Here is a 19,315-nt window from a genome sequence, read left to right as displayed (position 1 = left end):
GGAGCCGTTGTGTCAGGGGTTATGTAAGGAAGGCACTCCCCGGGGCCAGCAAACCGCAGTGGTGTAACCGCCGGCTGGCAGGGCCACCAGAAGGAAAGGAGGGAAAATGTAAACACCGCGCTGGGCCCGTCTCTCACCCGCCACAGGCAGGCCCTGGACAGCGAGGCCCTTCCGGTCCTCCATTCCCGCTGCCTCAGGCCCTAGGGGCTGGCCTGGGAGGGGGTGATAGTGGAGGCCAAGGAGGCCAAGGCCAGGGGGTCACAAGAACTCTACAGGGAGTGGACATCCCCAGCTCTCCATCTGGGCCCAAAGGACGGGACGGAGAGGAGAACCCAGCAGGGTGTACCTGGGCTCCTCCTGGGCCCACCACAGGCCATGCATTCCCCCCCCACAAACAAGGTATGCCACCTTCCTCACCCCCAGAGCTGCTCTCTCTTTAAAGCCTTTAGGGACAGGCGTCCCTGTGTCCCAGAGGCTTCTGCCTGGCATGGAGCCCATCGCCCTGCACTGAGCCAGTATGGACTCACCACTCACCTGCTTACATCCTTGGGGGTGGCCTCAGGGCCAGCTGTCTCTGCCCCTTTCTCACGTACAAAGGTGCACCTCCTCCCTGCCCCCCACACCTCATCCCCGGCCCGGACACCTGCCTTCCAGTCAGCTCCCAGCCGCTCAGCCCTTCAGCACCGCACCTGAGGCCCTCTCTTCCAGGAAGCCTCCCCGACTGCTGCGGGCTAGAGTCCTTTCTCCCCGCTCTGAGCTCCTGAGGTGCCTCTGGACACGCAACCTGACATCTGGCCATGCACAGCCGTCCCTTCTTGCCCGGCTGTTCACTTTAATAATAATGGCCACCATCTACGCAGCATATTCTCCACCAAACCCAGTCCCTTGAAGCTGTTATCGCCTGTCAGCCTGGCACTAGCCCTAGAAGGTGGCTTTCTTACTGCCATTATGTGGCAGGGGAGCACACGATTGAAGCCGGAGGTGTCACAGAACGTGGTGGGGCTGCTGAGCTCCAGGAAAGCTAGGCTCTGACCCAGAGACCCTGCAGCCGAGGCTCGGCCTGGGAGCTTCCAGTGGGCTGGGAGGGTCAGGGTCCCCTTAACCTTGAGGTCCTTCCCTGAGAGTCCTTTGGAGTTGCCACTTAGCTGGCTGTGTGTTCTTGTGAGTGTACAGGAGGGAGGGAGAGAGAATTCTCACCAAGGTGGCAACTCAAACTCGGGAGACAAGTGAGTAAAACCCAGAAAGCTAGAAAGCAAAGATGACTCAGAAGACATCTGTCAGCCTGGCCAAAGTCAGAGACAGGGCAGGGCAGCAGGAAGGAAAGGGGAGCCCAGGGAAAGGGAGAAGTGGCCTAGGGCTGGCTCTCTGGCTCCCCATCCCCCTCCAGAGGAGGCATCCTGCTGGCTCACCCTGCCCTGTGAGGTCCTGAGGGCCCGGGAGCACATCAACTTCTTCCCTCCGTTCCCCTGCCACACTGGGCCCGTGGCAGTCACCCACCCTCAGGGAGCAGGGGCTGGTCCATGAACTGGAATGGCTAGCCTCCTCCAGCAGCAAAACTGTCTGCTGTGCCAGGGTTAAATGACATAAAATGCACCACACCTGGCACACAAATGACACTAGATAGTGTTAAGGCCCCATTCTCTTCCCCACTCGGCACCATCGCTGCCAACCTTCCTCTGGGTCGCTTGTAGTAAAGTTGGAAGTCCACAGAGGGCCGCCCTGGCCCTGGGCTCCAGGGAGGAGGAGGGATGCAGAGGTGCTGGGAACCCTCCTCGCCCTCCCCTGGGTGAGCGGTGGGTGAGCTCGCACACCTCGTCCAGTTTAGAAGGTACCTCTGCCCTCCCTTAGCCCCTATTCACCTCCTGCCCCTTCTCCACCCGGCTTCCTCCAACCCTGGACACTCCAGCACGCCATGCCTTCCCGCAGCCATCGCCGTCCATCTGGTTTTCCAGAATACGGACTCTGGAGCCAGCCTGACTGGTTCCATCCCAGTTTTCCCACTTATCAGCTGTGTGACCTTGGGCAAGTTCCTCAATCTCTCTGTGCCTCTGTTTCCTCATCTATGATTCCCCTGTTCCCTGGAGGCCCAAGGGGAAGTTTTATTTCATCAAATGGCCTTCAAGTTCCAGAAGGGTAAAGGAAGCCCATTAATTAGACCACACTGTCTTTTAAAAATCTCTACCTCCTCTTTCAGAGACGATGACCCCATTTTACTGAAGCAGAGACTGAGGTTCAGAGAAAGTTCATGCCTTGCCCAAGGCCACCAGGCTAACCTGCCCCCAGGAGCTCTCTCTGCCTGCATTGAGTTAATTGCAACTCTGATTCCTGGGCTCTGAGATGGGCCCAAGAGATTCTGGCCCAAGGGTGACCGGTGCAGGGCGGGTGGTGATTAGCAAAGAGGTGAACGAGCATTTAAAATGCTCTAACAAGAGACTGGACATCACGTAGAGGCCTGTTTGCGGGGGCCCAGCCCCGCAACAGCATGTCTGTGAGATGGTAGATTCCACATGGCCCAAGAATGGGCTGGGTCTGTGTTTGCTGATCAGAGGGATGTCTAAGCTATGAAGTTACAAGAGCAAGGGAAGATCTGTGTGTTACAATACAACTTCTTTTCCTGTACATTCTGTTTAACAGATACACATGCACGCATTATATGCTAGTGTTGGCCTAACATTTTTTTCGGGCAGGCTACCCAAGAAACTGTTACCTGGTTACCCTCAGACAGAGATTGGGAAAGATTGAAGGCAAGGCAGGGGAGAGTTTTATTTTAAACCTTTCTCTTTTGACTTTCCTACCATGTACATATATTATTACAGGCATACCTCAGAGACATTGTGGATTCGGTTCCAGACCACTGCAATAAAGTAACTATCTCAATAAAGCGAGTTACACACTTTTTTTTTTTTTGGTTTCCCAACACATATAAAAGTTATTTTTACACTATGCTGTGTTCAGTGTGTAGTAGCATATGTCTAAAACAGCAATGTACATACCTTAATTTAAAAATACTTTATTTGCCAAAAAAAATGCTGTCATCTGACAATGCAGGGTTGACACAAACCCTCAAATCTGTAAAAAAAAAACAGGCAATATCGGTGAAGCACAATAAAGCAAAACACAATAAAACAAGGTATGCCTTCATTTTTTATTTTATTTTATTTTTTAATATTTTTAATATTTATTTATTTTATTAATTGTTTATTTTTGGCTGTGTCGGGTCTTAGTTGTGACATGCGGGATCTTCATTGCAGCATGCAGGATCTTTCGTTGCAGTGCGTGGGCTTCTCTCTAGTTGTGGCGCGAGGGCTCCAGAGTGCATGGGCTCGGTAGTTGTGGCACGTGGGTTTAGTTGCCCCGTGGCATGTGGGATCTTAGTTCCCCGACCAGGGATCGAACCTGTGTCCCCTGCATTGGAAGGCAGTTTCTTTACCCCGGACGACCAGGGAAGTCCCTGCCTTCATTTTTTAAATGCTAACAGATGTTATCTGAGCACTTGGGATTAAAAGCCATTCTGCTCTTTTTCTGAAGTGTCAAAAAAAAAAGATGAAATGACAGTTTGTGGGAGGTGGGTATGGTTTTGTTGGGTCTTGCTGCTGAGAGCAGGGCCTGGCTGGGAACAAGAGGCTAAAGGGCCCATGGACCTCAGAAAGGGCATGGAGGAGGGGGGTCCTGCCTGCTGATTCTTCCTCCCCTGCAACTGGCTCAGGAGGACTTTGAGGGGCCCAGGCCAGCCCTCAAGGCTTTGGGGGCCCTCTCTCCCACTTGAGCTAAACCTTCCAGAGCACAGGCTCCTTTGAATGAAGACAAGAACCAGGAGGACTTCTGTCTGTCTGCCTGCGGTTTGCCTGCAATTCGCATGACCCACCACTGGCTGTCCTGCTTTCAGAGCCTCTGGCCCCAGGCTTCCCTGGGGGAGCTGGGGGATCACCCTCCGAGGCCAGGTGCTCTCTGCCAAGTCCTGCCCTCCTGTCCTCTCTCAGGAGCCTCCTACATCACTGGGGCAGATTCGTGGACAGGTGCCACGCCTTGCTGGCCAGTCCTGGAGGGCCTGGGGATCTGCTGGGGGGTTCAGTTTCAGGGAGGTGACCCCCTGACTCTCTCCTCAGTCCTGGCCTGTGGGGCTCGCAAGTTTGCAGTCACTGCTGGCCCAGCACCACGTGAGGCAGCCTGTGATCCCTGGCTTCACTCACCGCTGACCACCGTGCCGAGCCATGACCACATCCTAGTGAACAGAGGCACCCCTCCCCTCAAAGGGGAAGAGTGCTGTGAGCTCCATTTTATAGGCTGAGAAACTGAGGTCCAGGTTGGTAAGTGACTTGGCAAGGCCAGTGGTGAGCCAGTGACAGAACAATGCCTGAGATTCAGGCAGGTCTCCATCCTGGGTACTCGACCCTCAAGGGTGGCCTGATAAGAAATGAAGTTAATATGGTCTCAGGATTATCTGAAGAAAAACCTGCCTCAAAATTGACCCAGCTCAACAGCATATGCCATTATGGAATTATGAATTAAAACAACAACAAAATGCCACTACGTACCTGTTAGAATAGCCAAAATCTGGAACACTGACACCAAATGCTGGCGAAGATGTGGAACATCAAGAACTATCATTATTGCTGGTGAGAATGCAAAACGGTACAGCACTTGGAAAGGCAGTTTGGCAATTTTTTTTACCGAACTAAAAATGCTATTTATGATCTAGCAATCACGCTCCTTGATACTTACCCAAATGAGCTGAAAACTTACGTCCACACAAAAATCCACACACAGATACATATAGCAGCTTTGTTCATAATTGCCACAACTTGGAAGTAACCAAGGCTCCCTTCAGTAGGTGAATGGATAAATAAACTCTGGTACACGCAGACAATGGAATCTTATTCAGTACTAAAGGAAATGAATAATAAGCCATAAAAGACGTGGAGGAAACTTAAATGCATATTTCTAAGGGAAAGAAGCCAATCTGAAAAGGCTACGTACTGTATGATTCCAACTAGATGACATTCTGGAAGAGGCAAAACTACGGAGACAGTAAAAAGATCAGCGGTTGCCGGGGGTTAAAGAGGAGAGAAGGATGACTAAGCAGAGCACAGAGGGTTTTAGGGGGTGGTAAAACTACTCTGTAGGATACTAGAGTAGTGGATACATGGCATTTTACATTTGGCCAAACCCAAAGAATATACGACATCGAGAGTGAACCCTAATGTAAACTGTGGGCCTTGAGTGATAATGAGGTGTCATGCAGGTTCATCAGCTGTCACAAACATGCCACTCTGGCGGAGGATGTTGCTAATGGGGGAGTCTGTGCACCGGTTGGGGCAGGGGGGCGGGTATGGGAACTCTCTGCACTTTCTGTGCAATTTTGCTGTGAATCTAAAACTGTCCTAAAATATAAAATCTATGAAAAGATGAAGAAAAGTCACCCAGGAGCTAGGGTTCTGAAAGACTCTCTCCCGTAAGAGGACACTGTTTCCCCAGCGCCGTCCTGAGCCCCTGCCCGCAGGGAGGTGGGTTGGAGGTGTTCGGTGCCTGTGGTGGGCTCCCAGCGTGGGAGCTGCGGGGTGAGCAGGCCCGACTTTGCCCCTGACATCTCCCCACGTGTTTCCTGGAGGAGCCTCAGAGATCCCCAGCCGTTGGCCCCCTTCTCCCCAGCTTCCTGTTTGGGTTCCAGAGAGACGTTGAGCCGTTTCTGCAGCTGAACCGGGAGCCAGTTGGGCTGGTGGGAGGGAGGGAGGACGCTTGCCTTGCTGGGGACCGGGTCAGGGGGCTGCGAATCGGTTGGAGCCTCAGCTTGTGGTCACCTGGAAGCTCAAATCCTGACCTGGAGGCCCTTGAGGAGTCATCACGTTCAGCCCCTGCCTCAGGACAGGACATATCTGGGCCAGGCAGCTGAGGTCTTGGACATCACGTAGCCCAGGCAGGCAGACCTTCTTCCTGGCCAGGGTGACTTGAGCAGGTCACTTTATCACTTTATCCAGATGAGCCCCAGCTTCATCCTCTGTGACCACCTACTCTGTAGGAACATAGGTTCATACGTAGCAGTTCTTATTCTTACGGCAGATGGGACCCACACTTCCCACGTGTCTGAAGGAAGAAACCGCGACTTGTCCCCCCTCCCACCTGCCCCAGCCACACCCGAGAGCTTCATCCCAGCTGCAGGCCTGCCAGAGGTCATGGAGAGCAGATGCCCCGGTTGATCAGGACAGAGGCATACACAGACGAGAACTTTCTGAGGAAGCAGCATGGGAAAGGCCAGGGAGACACTAAAGCGACCCTGAGGTTCAGGGAAGGCTTCCTGGGGAGAGAGAGTCTCAAGGCATATGTTCAGTGGTGAGTGGAGTTAGCCTGGCAGAGACAGGGTCCATTAGCAGCAGAGGCCCAGAGGCAGGCAGCAGGTACCTGATGCGGCAACGCTGCGGTGAAAGAAGGTGCTGGGAGGGGAAGCCAGAGGGAGTTGGGGCGGCCCAGCCAGCTCATTCCACTTCCCCTCCCCCAGTCCCAGGGTGGGGTCTAGGACTGGCCCATCACTGGGGGCCCTGGGCTCTCAGCAGGATCGCAGCCCCTGTAGCCCCACCCCTGCATACAGGACAATCAGGCTCCACCAGGTGAACAGAAGCTCATGCCACACTGCCCTGCACCCTCTGTGGCTCCAGAATGGGTGAGGGGCCCTGGGGAGGCCAGACCACATACCCTTAGGGCCAGGGAGTGAGGAGAAGGGAGGATGACTGATCCAGGCTTCCGAAGGAAAGGGAGCCGCAGGGGCTACAGTCAGAGGGACCTGGCCACTGCCCTCAGTGAGGCTATTTGCTAGCAGGAAAGGCATTGCCTCAGGGGCCTCGGTGTGTTGGTAGACAGGCTTCTATTTGGAGATGCTCCAAGAGATGCCTTTGGAGTGAGAGCTCTGCAGGGTGAGGATCAGGGGTAGGTGGCGTCCCCAGCTTCTGCTTCCCCGGCCCCAGAAGCAGCCCGCATCTCCTCTCACTGTTCCCAGCAAGGGTCGCAGGGAGGAGGAAAGTGGTATTCACTTTCAACCAGCCCCACTGTGCCCTCATGAGATGAGGACCTTCCTGGGTCAGGTGCTTGGCCTCCCCATCAGACTAGAGGCTTCTGGAACAGAAGTCAGCTTTCCTTCTAAGACAGAGTCAGGGTTTCTGCCTCTTTCTGTTCTCCACGTCCCCTGGCAGTTCCTGAGCCCTTCTCCCCAGGTGACGTAGGGCCTGGGCCTCTATGATGTGCAGAGGGTCTCTGCTTCTGCCCGGCGGGTGGGTAGTTCTGGTCATCCCAGTCCAGATATTCTCCTGGGTCGGTGAGGTCTCCACAGGGAGGTGGGGCTGAGGAGGGCCTGATGGGAGGAGAGGAAGGCAGGACTGGGGTATAATTTGGGGAGCCCAGGACAAAATGAAAATTGGGGGCCCCTTGTTCAAACTTTTTAAATTCCGGGATGGCATCAACAGAGTATTAAACCAAGCATGGCGTCCTTCTAAGTGCAGGGACTTGTATAGCTGCACGGATCACACATCCATAAAGCCAGGCCTGCGGGAGGGAGCAGGTGTTCCAGAAATGGGGGCTTTTCGTGGAGAGACGAAAGGAGGCTCGAGCAAGGACCAAGGGGCAGGGAGGAGCTGGGTCTCCTGGACTGTTGAAAACAGGGAAAGATGAGGCTGATTAGGTTGGATGGTACTAGATCCAGAAGAATCCTGAACACTCAAATTTGAACTTGATCTGGAGGTAAACACTAAAGTTTCCTGAGCCCCCAGGGAACCAGGAGAGGCTTGGCCAGGGTGGAACAGGAGTGGGCCCATGGAAATCAATTGCTCCCTAGATGATTTACCGTAGAGGAAACTAAGGCCCAGAGAGGGACAGAGACTTGCCCAAGGTCATCCAGCCAGGGGTACAGAGCCAGGCCAGAGCTCTAGCTGCCTGGAATCTTGTCTCAGGTTCTGTGGGGGAATAAATTGAGAACTGATGTGCAGCGTGGGAGGGCAGGTAGTGTTGGGCCTCTGATGTTTGGTCCACCTAATGGGCAGGACCCACCTCCCCCAGAACCTTCAGTCTCGGGGCATCCTCTCCTGGGTGTCCTTTTCTTCTAGCCCTGCCTCTGTGTCTCTTGTGTTCCCCCTTTGCCCATCCTCATGCTTCTCCACTACCTTCCCTACTTGGCCCCCCAGAGCTGTGCCTTGCCACGGACCTGAACTTTTGCAAACTCAACCCCCTACCCCTACCCCTACCCACCCCCAGGCCGGCAATGGCCTGCAAGTGAACAGGTGCCCAGAGCAGAAGTCTGCCACAGGAAGGCAGCCAAGGTCCCTGAGGTTCCTCCAGGCCCCGCCCAGAATCTGCTGCTTCCCCCTCCCCCCTACCTTGCCCCTCCCTCCATTCGACTTGGTGCTCTGCCGCGTCTCTACTCCCTCCTGCACTCCAAAACCCGGATCCTGAGACCCACTCAAGGCGTTTGGAAACCTCACTGACGCGTCAGTGCCCCCTGGGGCCTCCACATCCGTTACTTCCCTGTGTTCTTTGGGAAAATAGAGAGCTTGCAAAGCTACCATGCAAATATATGCAAAAGAGATGCAAATAAAAAATTGAGCGTCGTCCCTTTAAAACCAGTCTCGGCCTTGGGTGGCGGCTTCCCTCCTTCCTGCTCTGCTGGATTCACATAAATTTGTGAGTGCTTGTCAGTGACAATGTAAGTGAGAAAGTCAGAAGCAGAAATGCAGAGACCAAGGACAAGGTGGTGATCAGGCCTCCGAGCCAGAGTGAAGGGGCGGGGCCTGAGCGGCACTTCCCTCCCCACCGGGAGGCCCGCGTCAGAGGCTGTATGAGGGGGGCGGGGGGAGATGAGAACACTGTATACGGCTAAGAAGTTTCCTGGGCTTCCTCAGGGTCACTGTCAAGGGTGGGGGAAGGCAGAGGCTGGGGGGCAGTGGCCTAGTGAGGGGGGCTGGGGCAGAGGGGAGAGGAGGAGGCTGCCAGGGTGAGCTGGGGGGAGGGGCTCTGCTCTGAGTCTCAGACAGGGGCTGTAACCTCTAAGGGAAAACTTCCCAGGCTTGGAAGCCCCCACTGGTGCCAAGCTGAGGCCATCCCACACTCCGTGCCACTGCTGCCCTGAGGAACTCATGTGGGAGCCCCCCAGCCAGTGAGGTACTTGACCTCTGGGGGCCTTGGTTTCCTCATTTGCAAACACAGGCGATGGTGTGAGGAAACCACTGTGCAATGCTGAGTCTAAGCAGTCTGCGTCTGGTAAGATGATTTACAACCTGCAGAAAGAAGGGAGGTGGTAGGTCCTTCTAGAAGTCTCTTGCGAGAACCTTAGCAAAACGTCTTCAAGTGATGAGCCCTATTTTAGGAGGGACTTGGAAATCCCCGTTCAGAGTTCCTGAGTCTCCCTGTGGAGTCTCCTTGGGTTACATCCTCAGATCATAGGAAACAAGGAGCACGTTTGCTGGGAAGAGTCCCACTTAGGGGAGGCCCTACGGGATTAAGAGTACAAGTATCAATATAGGTGAGAGAAAGTTAAAAGGAAGGAGGAATGACACGGTAACTGGCTTGAAGAGCTGAATTTGAGGTTTGGTACTAGGTTCTTTTAAATTTTGTATGGCTTTTGGGTCAGGCAGGCCAGCCTCTGCCACTTTCTAGCTGTTTAACCTCACCCAGCCTCAGTTTTCCCATTGGTAAAATGGGGATGATAATGGCTGTCCCCAGGCTTGCAGTGGGAATGCAGTTCTGCAGGATATATATCGGGAGGGTAGTACAAGGCCATGTGGGTGTTCAGCAGGCAAACTCGGGGCTTCCCCCTGAGCAGAAACAGAGCTTTTCAGTACAGTTATTACTTGAGTAGAGAAATCAGTTTTTCTAGAAAAGGACTGAGTGAGCCCTGTGTCATACTGTCTGTGGTTCCTGCAGTGGGGAGGCTGACCACGGGCTTGGGTGTGATAGAGCTGTCCCTCTCCCGCCTCCACCTTTGGAGGACCACATGGGCTGCACGATGGAACTTAAAAGGATGGTTCTAACAGAAGCAGGCAGTTTCCTGCAGCTATGCAACAGCCCACGCCAGCTTGAATCACCCACGGCTGAGGGAAGTGGGGGAGCAAGGTCCAGAAGTGCCTAGGGCTAGGTTAGTCTCAGAGACTTCCCGGAGGCAGCCAGGCCCCCAGATCCTCACTGGAAAAGAAGAGCTTGACTGGGGAGGGTGCTGCTCTTTTGTGATTTCTTTAGTGAAATAAATCCTTGTAGCGCTGGGTGTTGGGGCCTGGTATGTGTATATTCAGAGAGGTCTCTAGGTGGAGGAAGGACTTGGGCAAGGAGATAAGAACACTGATAAACGAGATCACACATAGGAATGCAACCTACTGACCCTCCAGTCTCCAGGAACACACAGCAGTTAGCTCCAGGCAAATCCTCCTCCTTCAGAAAGCCCACCAGGAGTGCGTCCAGCAGTGTGGCTTGCAGCTGCCAAGCTACAGGGAAACTTTTTGGATCTGTGCTGTGGATATGGGAGAAGCTGATGGGGTGGGTATGGGGAGAAGAAGGTGGGTTAGGGACAAGGTCAGGGCCAGGGTGGCTGCATGGGGAGGTGATGTCCAGAGCAAGGGGCTTATAGGCCCTGTGTGAGGCTGGCCCACAGCAGGTGGGAGGTATTTTTAGGTAGGCTCAGGTGCAGACAGAGACATTACGCCATGACCCGACAGGTGGTTAATATTTAATCCCTTCCTTAATCATTAACTCCCTGGCTGGCTGGAGAGGAAAGGGATTGTTGTCAAATCAGTAACCACAGGCTAGGAACAATGTCCACCAAGCTCGTTGCCCCTCCTGCAGCTGGGAGTGCTGGCTGGGTGGGGTTGTCCGCGGCCCTGGGGGCCCTGGTTCATCTCCTTCCCATAGTGACCTCAGGACATGGAGAAGGTACAGGAGGTCAGGTAGAACCCCCTCCAAGCCGGGGATTGCCCTCTAACCCCAGGCACTTACTGGTGGGGAGGGACTGTGGGGGGCAGTGTGCATTCAGGCTTGAGGATTCCAGGCCCTGCTTCCAGGCCGAGTGACCTTGGGCGAGTCACCACGTGGCCTCCCTGAGCCTCAGTTTCCTCATCTGCTCAATGAGGATAAGTATTCTTATCTTAAAGGATGGTCATGAGATTTGAGTCAGATATGGGTGTACAAGGAAGTACTCTGTAAGCTGAAGATTGAGACAGCAAATAAGTCAGAGAAAGGACAGGCAGAAAGATACAGAGAGTAAGAGTTCAAAGCTGAGAGAGGAAAGCTACCGTGCTCTGGTTTCTAGTCACTTAAATGCAGTTCCATTCAATGCAGTTGGCTTTAATTCAGATCATGAGTATGTACTGGGCAAGGCTGTGTCCCCAGTCCTAAGCTGGGCTTTGGGGTAATTTGAAAGGAGTCAGCCTCACCCTCAAGGGAGCAAGGGTGACCAAACTCCGAGCCTGAACCAGAACAAGATGAACAGTGTTTGTGATGTAGGCCAGCAGGTCAGGGCTGCAGGGTCAACAGGGAGGAGCAGGGGGAGAACAGTGTGAGCTGGAGGGTCAGAACAGGCTCCAGGGGTGAGGCAGGGTGGGAGAGCACCCTGAGGGATGAGTAGGAGTTGGGTGTGTAGGGGAGGGAGGACTCCCGAGTATATGCTCGCACATACCCGGGGCATTCAAGTACATAAGCAGACTGTGCAAGGGTGTACACGAATCACACTCACAAACTGATTCACATAGTCACCCGTGAGTGTGTGTATGAGCACGCGCGCACGCGCGCGCACACACACACACACACACACACACACACAGCGCCACACCCTCTTGGGCACGCATGCGCCTCCTCTCCCAGTCCCAGGCCTGAGACCCTCTGCGTAATTCAGCACATCTGAGCCTGGCTGACACCCGCCAGAGGACTGAAGCCTTCAGGGTACATATAAAAGCCGTTGAGTAAACTACCCCAAAGCAGAGTTACTTTTCCTCTGTTCCCTCCTTCAGCTGAATTTTTAAGGCTGAAGTTCATCATTTATCTCAAAAGAAAATATGTAAAATAACTGGTCTTGTTAAGATCACAATATTATTTTTATATAAACATAAAAATTAAATTGGGATAATTTATTCAGCATGAAACTTAATATGTATATGCATATTGCAGCAAATATTTCTGTAAATTATCACAAGCTCTGTTATCTTTGTAGCCACTGCCACTTCAAATTGGGAATCAATTTCATTAAAAAAAATTTTTTTTTCTTTCTTTGGCTGCATCGAGCGGCTTGTGGGATCTAAGTTCCCCAACCAGGGATCAAACCCAGGCCCTCTGCAGTGGAAGCCTGGAGTCCTAACCACTGGCCCTCCAGGAAATTCCCATAAAGTTTTTTTTAAAAAGGAGGTGCAGCTAGAGCCTCATGTGGGTGTGAGGGAGCTGCAAGCAGAAAGCTTAGAGTCGGCATGGGCATCCGGACACACCTTCCAGCAGGGACAGGAGACAGGCAGGAAGGGGATTAAGGGACTAGACAGAGGCAGGTCTGGGGGCAGCAGGCGCAGCTTCTTAGAGGAGGAGTAAGGTATGCAGTGACCTTTAAGAAAGAGGGATTGGAGGGGCACAGAGAGAGGTCCCTGGGGGACTACTGGGGCCCCCAGGAGCCATGCTCTTAGCCCGCCTCTGGCTGCGCCATCCATATCCCATTCTCAGACTGGGACCAGACCCCCATAGCCAAAAAGAAGCCAGGCAGAGACTCCTCAGAAACTGGCCTGAAGGGTAATAGAAATAGAATTCTGTCTTTCCCTCTAGGGCTGTATAGGAGCCTGGGGTAAAGGTCCTTCTCTGAGCTCTCTAAGCAAATACTAAGACTCCTGTAGGAAACCAGTCCTGCCCCGTGTTCCCTGCCCTGAGGAGCTTCTGTAGTGCCGTGTAGCCAGGGAAGGGCCCCTAACAGAGGTACACACGCTGCTAGGGTCAGGCCATTGGTGGCTTGGAGCTCAGGCTCTGGATCCAGATCGCCAGAGCCTAAATCCTGCCTCCATCCATTTCCAGCTGTGTGACCTTGGGCCTGTTACCTGACCTTTCTGTGTCTCAGTTTCTTGTCTATAACATGCAGATAACAGTAAAGTACTTGATGCTTGTGGTTGTCGTGAGGGTTAAATGAGACACAGGGTCCAGCCTAGTGCCTGGCACATGGTAAGTGCTAAAGCCATTTAAAAAAGGAGAATGAGTTTCTGACTCGCATATTCAGGGAAGCTTCCTGGAGGAGGAGACATGTGAGCAGGCCCTTGAGGGACCAGCGGGGTTGCCACAGATCCAGGTGAAGGAAAGATGTCCCTTCCCTGAGGAGGGGCCAGTGTAAGCAGAAGCAAGAAAGGACATGGCATGTTTGGGGACCACGAGGAATTTCGTGTGGCCACACCCACTGCCTGGAGGATAGAAGTGGGGCCCGGTTGGGGTCTGCAGAGGTCGGGGAGGGTTTGGAATGACCAGCTATCCTGGAGCAATGGGAACTCAGGGAGGCTTGTGAGTGGGACCCTGACAACACTGAGGCTGAGTTCTGGCAGCAAGGATCAGCTTTTGCTGCTGGGAGAAACCCAGGCCGAAGGTCCTCTAGGGGCCAGGAGCCTTGCAGGAGGCGGGTCTCAAGGCTCTGGGCTTCGGTGATTTGGGAGGCTGGCCTGAGACCAGTGGGGAGGTAGAGGTGCTGACTCTTCGTCTGTGGGTCTTTCACCCTGGTTAGACTCAAAATATACCCTCCGTGACGCTCCATCACAGGAGCCTTTGGGCATGCTCTCTGAGGTCCTTCCAGCCCTTGCATTCTATGGGTCTGGCCCGGCCACCTTGGGCAGGTCACATCATTTGTCCTGCTTCCATTTTCCCATCTGTCAAGTGAATACAGGAATTCCTGTCTACTCTGGGATGTGGAAGCCCTAAGCAGATGCTCTGCTGCTTTTCTGTCCAAGGTCAGGCCAAGGGTCAGGTAGGGAGGTTCACGGCAGCGAAGCACCCAGGCCACAGCTTCACCTCTGTCTTGCTGGGGTGGCCCCTCAGCTTATCTGAGTCAGGGCAGGGCTGGGATGGACGAGGAGGCGTCCAGATAGTGTGAGGGGGTGATAAAGGGCACAGGCCCAGAAACCGACTTAGAGAGGGTGGGACGGCGAGGCTGTCACTTCCCTGACCCCTTGGCCGACCCCCATGCACCCTCCCAGCCAGCTGGGTACAGCCCCAGCCTTCCATCCTCCCACCCTCCCACCATGGGACAGGAGGAGAGAAAAGAGGTCACAGGAACTGGCCTTTGAAGGTTGTTGGTGGGCTTTGGACACTGTCTCAGGGGGCTGATGGGGGCAGAGGCCAGACTATGAGGGAAAGGGAGGGTGACCAACTCATCCTTCCCAGTTTTTGTTTGTTTGTTTGTTTTAATTTATTTATTTGGCTGCACTGGGTCTTAGTTATGACGTGCGGGATCTTTTAGTTGCGGTCTGCGGAAGCTTTAGTTGCAGCATGTGGGATCTAGTTTCCTGCCCAGGGATCGAACCCGGGCCCCTGCATTGGGAGCACGAAGTCTTAACCACTGGGCCACCAGGGAAGTCCCTCCTTGCCAGTTTTAACACTGAAAGCCTGTCCTCAGAAACCCCTCAGTCCTGAGCAAATCAAGATGGTTTGTCTGGGACTGTCCAGGTTTTAAAACTGAAAGTCCCTTATCCCAGAAACCCCCTCAGTCCCAGGGAAACCAAGACAGTTGGTCATCCTAGGAGTAAAAGAGTAGGTCTGGGGGGGTGGGGTGACTAGGATGGGGGAGCAGACAGCTCTTTTCTGAGTTTCCATAGCCCTGATTCTTTTTTTTTAATTTATTTTTTATCGAGGTAACGTTGGTTTATAACATTATATTTCATATACTTCTGGATATGTTACAGTGTGCTCACCACCAGAAATTTAGTTTTCATCTGTCACCATAGAGTTCATCCCCTTTACCCATTTTGCCCTCCCCCCTCCCCCACTCCTTCCCCTCTGGTAACCACTACTCTGTTCTCTGTGTGTTTATTTCTCTTTGGTTTGTTCATTTATTTTATTTTGTTTGTTGTTTTTTATCTTCCGCATATGATTGGAATCATATGGTATTTGTCTTTCTCTGTATGACTTGTTTCACTTAGCATGATACCCTCAAGCTCCATCCATGTTGTCACAAATAGCAAGATTTCATCCTTTTTATAGCTGAGTAGTATTTCTTTCCATACATATACCACATCTTCTTTATCCATTCATCTGTCAGTAGGCACTTAGGTTGTTTCTATATCTTGGCTATTGTAAATAATGCTGCAATGAACACAAGGGCGCATATATCTTTTTGAATGAGTGTTTTCGTATTCTTTGGTCATATACCCAGAAGTGGGATAGCTGGATCATATGATAGTTCTATTCTTAATTTTCTGAGGAATCTCGCTAATGTTTTCTTTTTCTTTTTTTTTAAAATTTATTTATTTTTGGCTGTGTTGGGTCTTCGTGGCTGCACGCAGGCGTTCTCTAGTTGTGGCGAGCAGGGGCTACTCTTCGTTGCGGTGCATGGGCTTCTCATTGCAGTGGCCTCTCTTGCTGCGGAGCATGGGCTCTAGAGCGCAGGCTCAGTAGTTGTGGCGCACGGGCCTAGCTGCTCCGTGGCATGTGGGATATTCCTGGACCAGGGATGGAACCCATGTCCCCTGCATTGGCAGGCAGGTTCTCATCCACTGCACCACCAGGGAAGCCCCCTAATGTTTTCCATAGTGGCTGCACCAATTTACATTCCCGCCAACAGTGTGTGAGTGTATTTACATACTCCCTATCCTCACCAACACTTGTTATTTTTTTCCATAGGCTCAATTCTTAACCATGCCTACTTGTCCTCAGCGCATGCCCTGTGTGAGGGAACGGCTCAGGTTTTGTCTCTAGTGGGCAAATCTGGAAGTCTGGAGCTGCTTCACTAGAGGGCTTCTTTGCCAGGCTGAGCCTGGGAGGGGTGGACAGTTCATGTGAGAATTTTTGATGTCGGCTACTCTGTCCTCCAGGAGCCTTCAGAGATAGAGAGGGGACTTGGGATGGGCTGTGTGCCTCATAGCTTGCTGCTCTGGTTAGTGAGATGCTACAGTACCACAGATGTAACCAGCAGCCAGATCTCTGGGATCAGAAATTGCTGAAAATCGAAGTTAGGGTGCCTGCCTGGCTTTGGGGGTCCAGTCACAATGCTCTGCTCAGAGCCCCTGCTCCCACCCCCTTCTCGGGCCCTGCTCATTTGGCCCTGTCCCATGTGGGCTTCTGGGACCGGAGCAGGTTCTGGGGACAGGGCAGGAAAGCTGTCAGGTGTGTGGGAGGGTAGGCAGGGGCTCCTCCCTAGAGAGGACTCAGATGAGTGGGGGGAGTCAGAAAGGAGGCTTTCTGCCACCTGCGGTTCAGGCCTAGGCCTCCCTGCCTCCCAGCCTCGGGGCTTGGTTTTATCCCATATCCACCCTGGAAAAAGGGTAGACTTTCCTTACCTGGGACATGGAACTCCCAGAGACCCTTGGCCCCAGCACCTCCGTCCTCAGAGCAGCACTGGCCAGTCAACGTGAGGCCAAAGCCTGATGGGGTTGATGGGAGCAGGGCCCGGGAGACAGAACAGAGCACGCTGAAGAGAAAGGCCTTGGACCGTCTATTGTGGGACGGGCCTAAAGGGGTGGGAGAGGAAAATGGTGCCCAGAGATACCCCTAAGACAGCTCCCTGTAGGTTGGCTCAGCCAAAGAAGATTCTGAGAGACTTCATAGCCTCTGGGGAAGTGTCTGAACCAGATACCCACAGAACAACTATTTGTAGACTTAATGGAAAATCTACACCACGTCCCCTTCCGAGGATTCCCGAGTTGGTTGGGTGGGTAAAGTCTGTTAGTGAAGCCAGCTGTGGTGTTGCTTTTGACATCAGGGTTGGCAAATGGGCCAAACTGAGCCAACCGTGTTCTAACTCTAGGCTCCCTTGCTTCCAGAAAGTCATTTTCCGTGCCCCTCTGCTCCCCCAGCCTCACCAGAGGTAGGGGCCTGCTTATAGGTCGCCTCATTTTACCTTATCACGCCCTATTGCTTTGGCCTATTCACTTATCCAGCACCTCCCCGAGTCGTGGTCTCTGTCTGGTCACCTCTGAGCCCCCGCGCTTCCCAGGTAGTGTCTCTGCAGATGCCTGGAAGATTACTGTGTGGTAGGCCGTGGGACCCCCCAACGGTGACCATGAAGTTCCAGACAGGCGAGGGCCGGGGGAGAGGGGCTCGAGGAGGGGCGCAGAGGCCAGGCTAGGTGTCTTGGGGGAGAGACAGAGAGAGTGTTCTGGGTGGGTCAGTTCCGGGGCCCTTTGTGTCTCAAACTCAGCCTTCCCCGCCCTCCCACGCTGACTCAGCCACGAGACCAAACTGTGTGAACAAATGGTACCGACGGTCCAGGGGCTGGGACGGAATCCCCCCAGACAGGCTGGCCAAAGGGTTCCCGACGATGAGTCGATGACTTCCTCGGTATGTAGGGAGCCACAGGGAAAGGGGCCGAGGGGGCAGAGGGGAGAGGCTGGGGGCAGGGCTACCCTGGGGGGCGGGGCCGAGGGGAGAGGTGCTGAGGGCAGAGGAGCCAGGCCTGGCTGGCCTTTGAAGGGCAGGCCTTCCTGGGGTGGACACTTTAATCGCCCCCAATTAAACCATTGCCGGAAGCTTTTAACAGCCCCATACGGCCTTTCAAGGACTGCCCTTTTGTCAGACGGCCAACCTGTTATGCAAAAAGAGAGCGGGCTGGGGGCCTCTGACCACTCATCCCAGGCCCCAAGGCCAGCCAGCCCCCAAACTCAGGCCAGCCTCCAAAGAGTCTGCTTCTTTGCGAATCAAAGGCTGGGGAACCTGCTTTGATCTGGGGGAAACCCAGCCCTTCCCTGTCTCCCCAGCTTCAGTCCCCTCACTGAGGGTGTGGAGCCTTCAAGGAGGCCTTCACGCCCCCCAGTTTCCAGGTCTGGGTCTGGCCAGGCTGATCCCTGTGGTCTTAGGAGCCTGCCCCTTACCTCAAGAAGCAGGTCCACTGGGATGGTGAAAACTTTCACTGCTCCCACGCCCACGCCCACCTCAGACAAGGAAACCCTGGCTCCACCTCCTCCGGCTGCTGTAGGCTCTTCTAGCCCTTGTGACAGATGGTAGTGCTCAGATGGGTGTCATCTGGGACCCTGCTGGAAATGCAGACTCTCAGGCCCCACTCCAGACCTACTAGATCAGAATCTGCTTTTTTAACAACCCCCCAGGTGAGGTTTGAGAAATACTGCTCTAGTATTTCTAGTATTTCTTCCCCTCTCTGCACTTCCTCTCCCACCCACACGCCACCCCAGCAAAAAAAAAAAAACAAGCAAGATTAAGTGTGGAAATGATATTAACCATGATAAATTATGGACCATATAGTCCTCTGCTTTCCAAACTCTCGACAACATATAATTTCTAAAATGTCAACGACAAAGCCCTTTCTGTAAATAGCAGCTTCTGGAGGACCCCAAACGGCAGGCTTCCATTTGGTCATTTGGTTAACATCAAAACCCTCCACCCTGATTTCCACACCTGCTCCTTCACTTCATTCTCAGAACTGCCCGAGGGAGAGATGACAAGCATCCCCATTATACAGAAGAGGGAACTGAAGCCCCGGAAGGTTTGTGGACTGGCCTGAGGTAGTGGCTGAGTTGCAGAGGGGGACTCAGGAAACCCCACTCAGGGTCTCCCTGCTCGCAGGTCCGGTAGGGCTGCCGTCGACAGCTGTGAGCTGTGTGCACTGCACAAATGTGCCTGACCCTGAAGGTGGGAGTTGAGGCTGAAGTCCAGCTCCCACTCCACTCCCCAAGAGTGTCCTGGTGTGGGCAGGGCCCCCTGTGCGGGAGAAAGGGGAGACTTTTTCTGTCACACAAAAGCCCCATACAGGCAAGCAAAAGCCTGGAGCTTCCAGAACTCCCCTTTCCCTCCTCCTCCTCCTCCTCCTCAGAATAGCTGTGGGTCATCAAGCATCTGTGACATGCCAGTCTTCAGGCTTAGTGCTTTCTTTCACGATCCCACTTAGTCACCAGGACAACTCTCTGCCTCATTCTCCTGGCTAGGAATCAGTTCTTCTGCTTCTTTCCTTGAAGCTGGTTCCTTGAAAGCCAGACAAGCCCAGAGCGCACTCCAGATGAGTCAGATCCTGTCGGGACAAAGGTCTCCCACCACCCACCCTGGATGAACCACCTGGCTCAGCCTGGGGGACACCACGAGGGTTTACAAGAATTTTTTCGACATTCTCAGATGTTGAAACTTCAGTCCCATCTGGGGCAAGTCTTGAGTACCTGGGGGTACAAAGAGGGCTAAAATC

General features: G+C 53.4%; 1 long non-coding RNA gene across 3 annotated transcripts in view; it reads right to left on the bottom strand.

The window, feature by feature from the left end:
- Positions 1–3,140: 3,140 nt before the first annotated feature.
- The window catches only part of LOC114484984 (uncharacterized), a 35,599-nt gene continuing 19,424 nt past the window's right edge, over positions 3,141–19,315 (bottom strand). The window contains exons 3-4 of one of the 3 annotated variants that reach the window (XR_008616639.1): positions 4,536–4,613; positions 3,141–3,405 (exon numbers count right to left, since the gene is read on the bottom strand). This is a non-coding gene — a long non-coding RNA (uncharacterized lncRNA). Of the gene's footprint in view, positions 3,406–4,535; positions 4,614–7,266; positions 7,634–19,315 lie in introns of those variants that run through there. The other 2 variants (XR_008616640.1, XR_003678411.2) reach the window with 2 other exon arrangements.

The sequence above is a fragment of the Physeter macrocephalus genome, unplaced genomic scaffold (genome assembly GCF_002837175.3).
Source record: "Physeter macrocephalus isolate SW-GA unplaced genomic scaffold, ASM283717v5 random_256, whole genome shotgun sequence".
In the NCBI taxonomy this organism is placed as follows: Eukaryota; Metazoa; Chordata; class Mammalia; order Artiodactyla; family Physeteridae; genus Physeter; species Physeter macrocephalus.
This window is presented reverse-complemented; position numbering and strand designations above follow the sequence as displayed.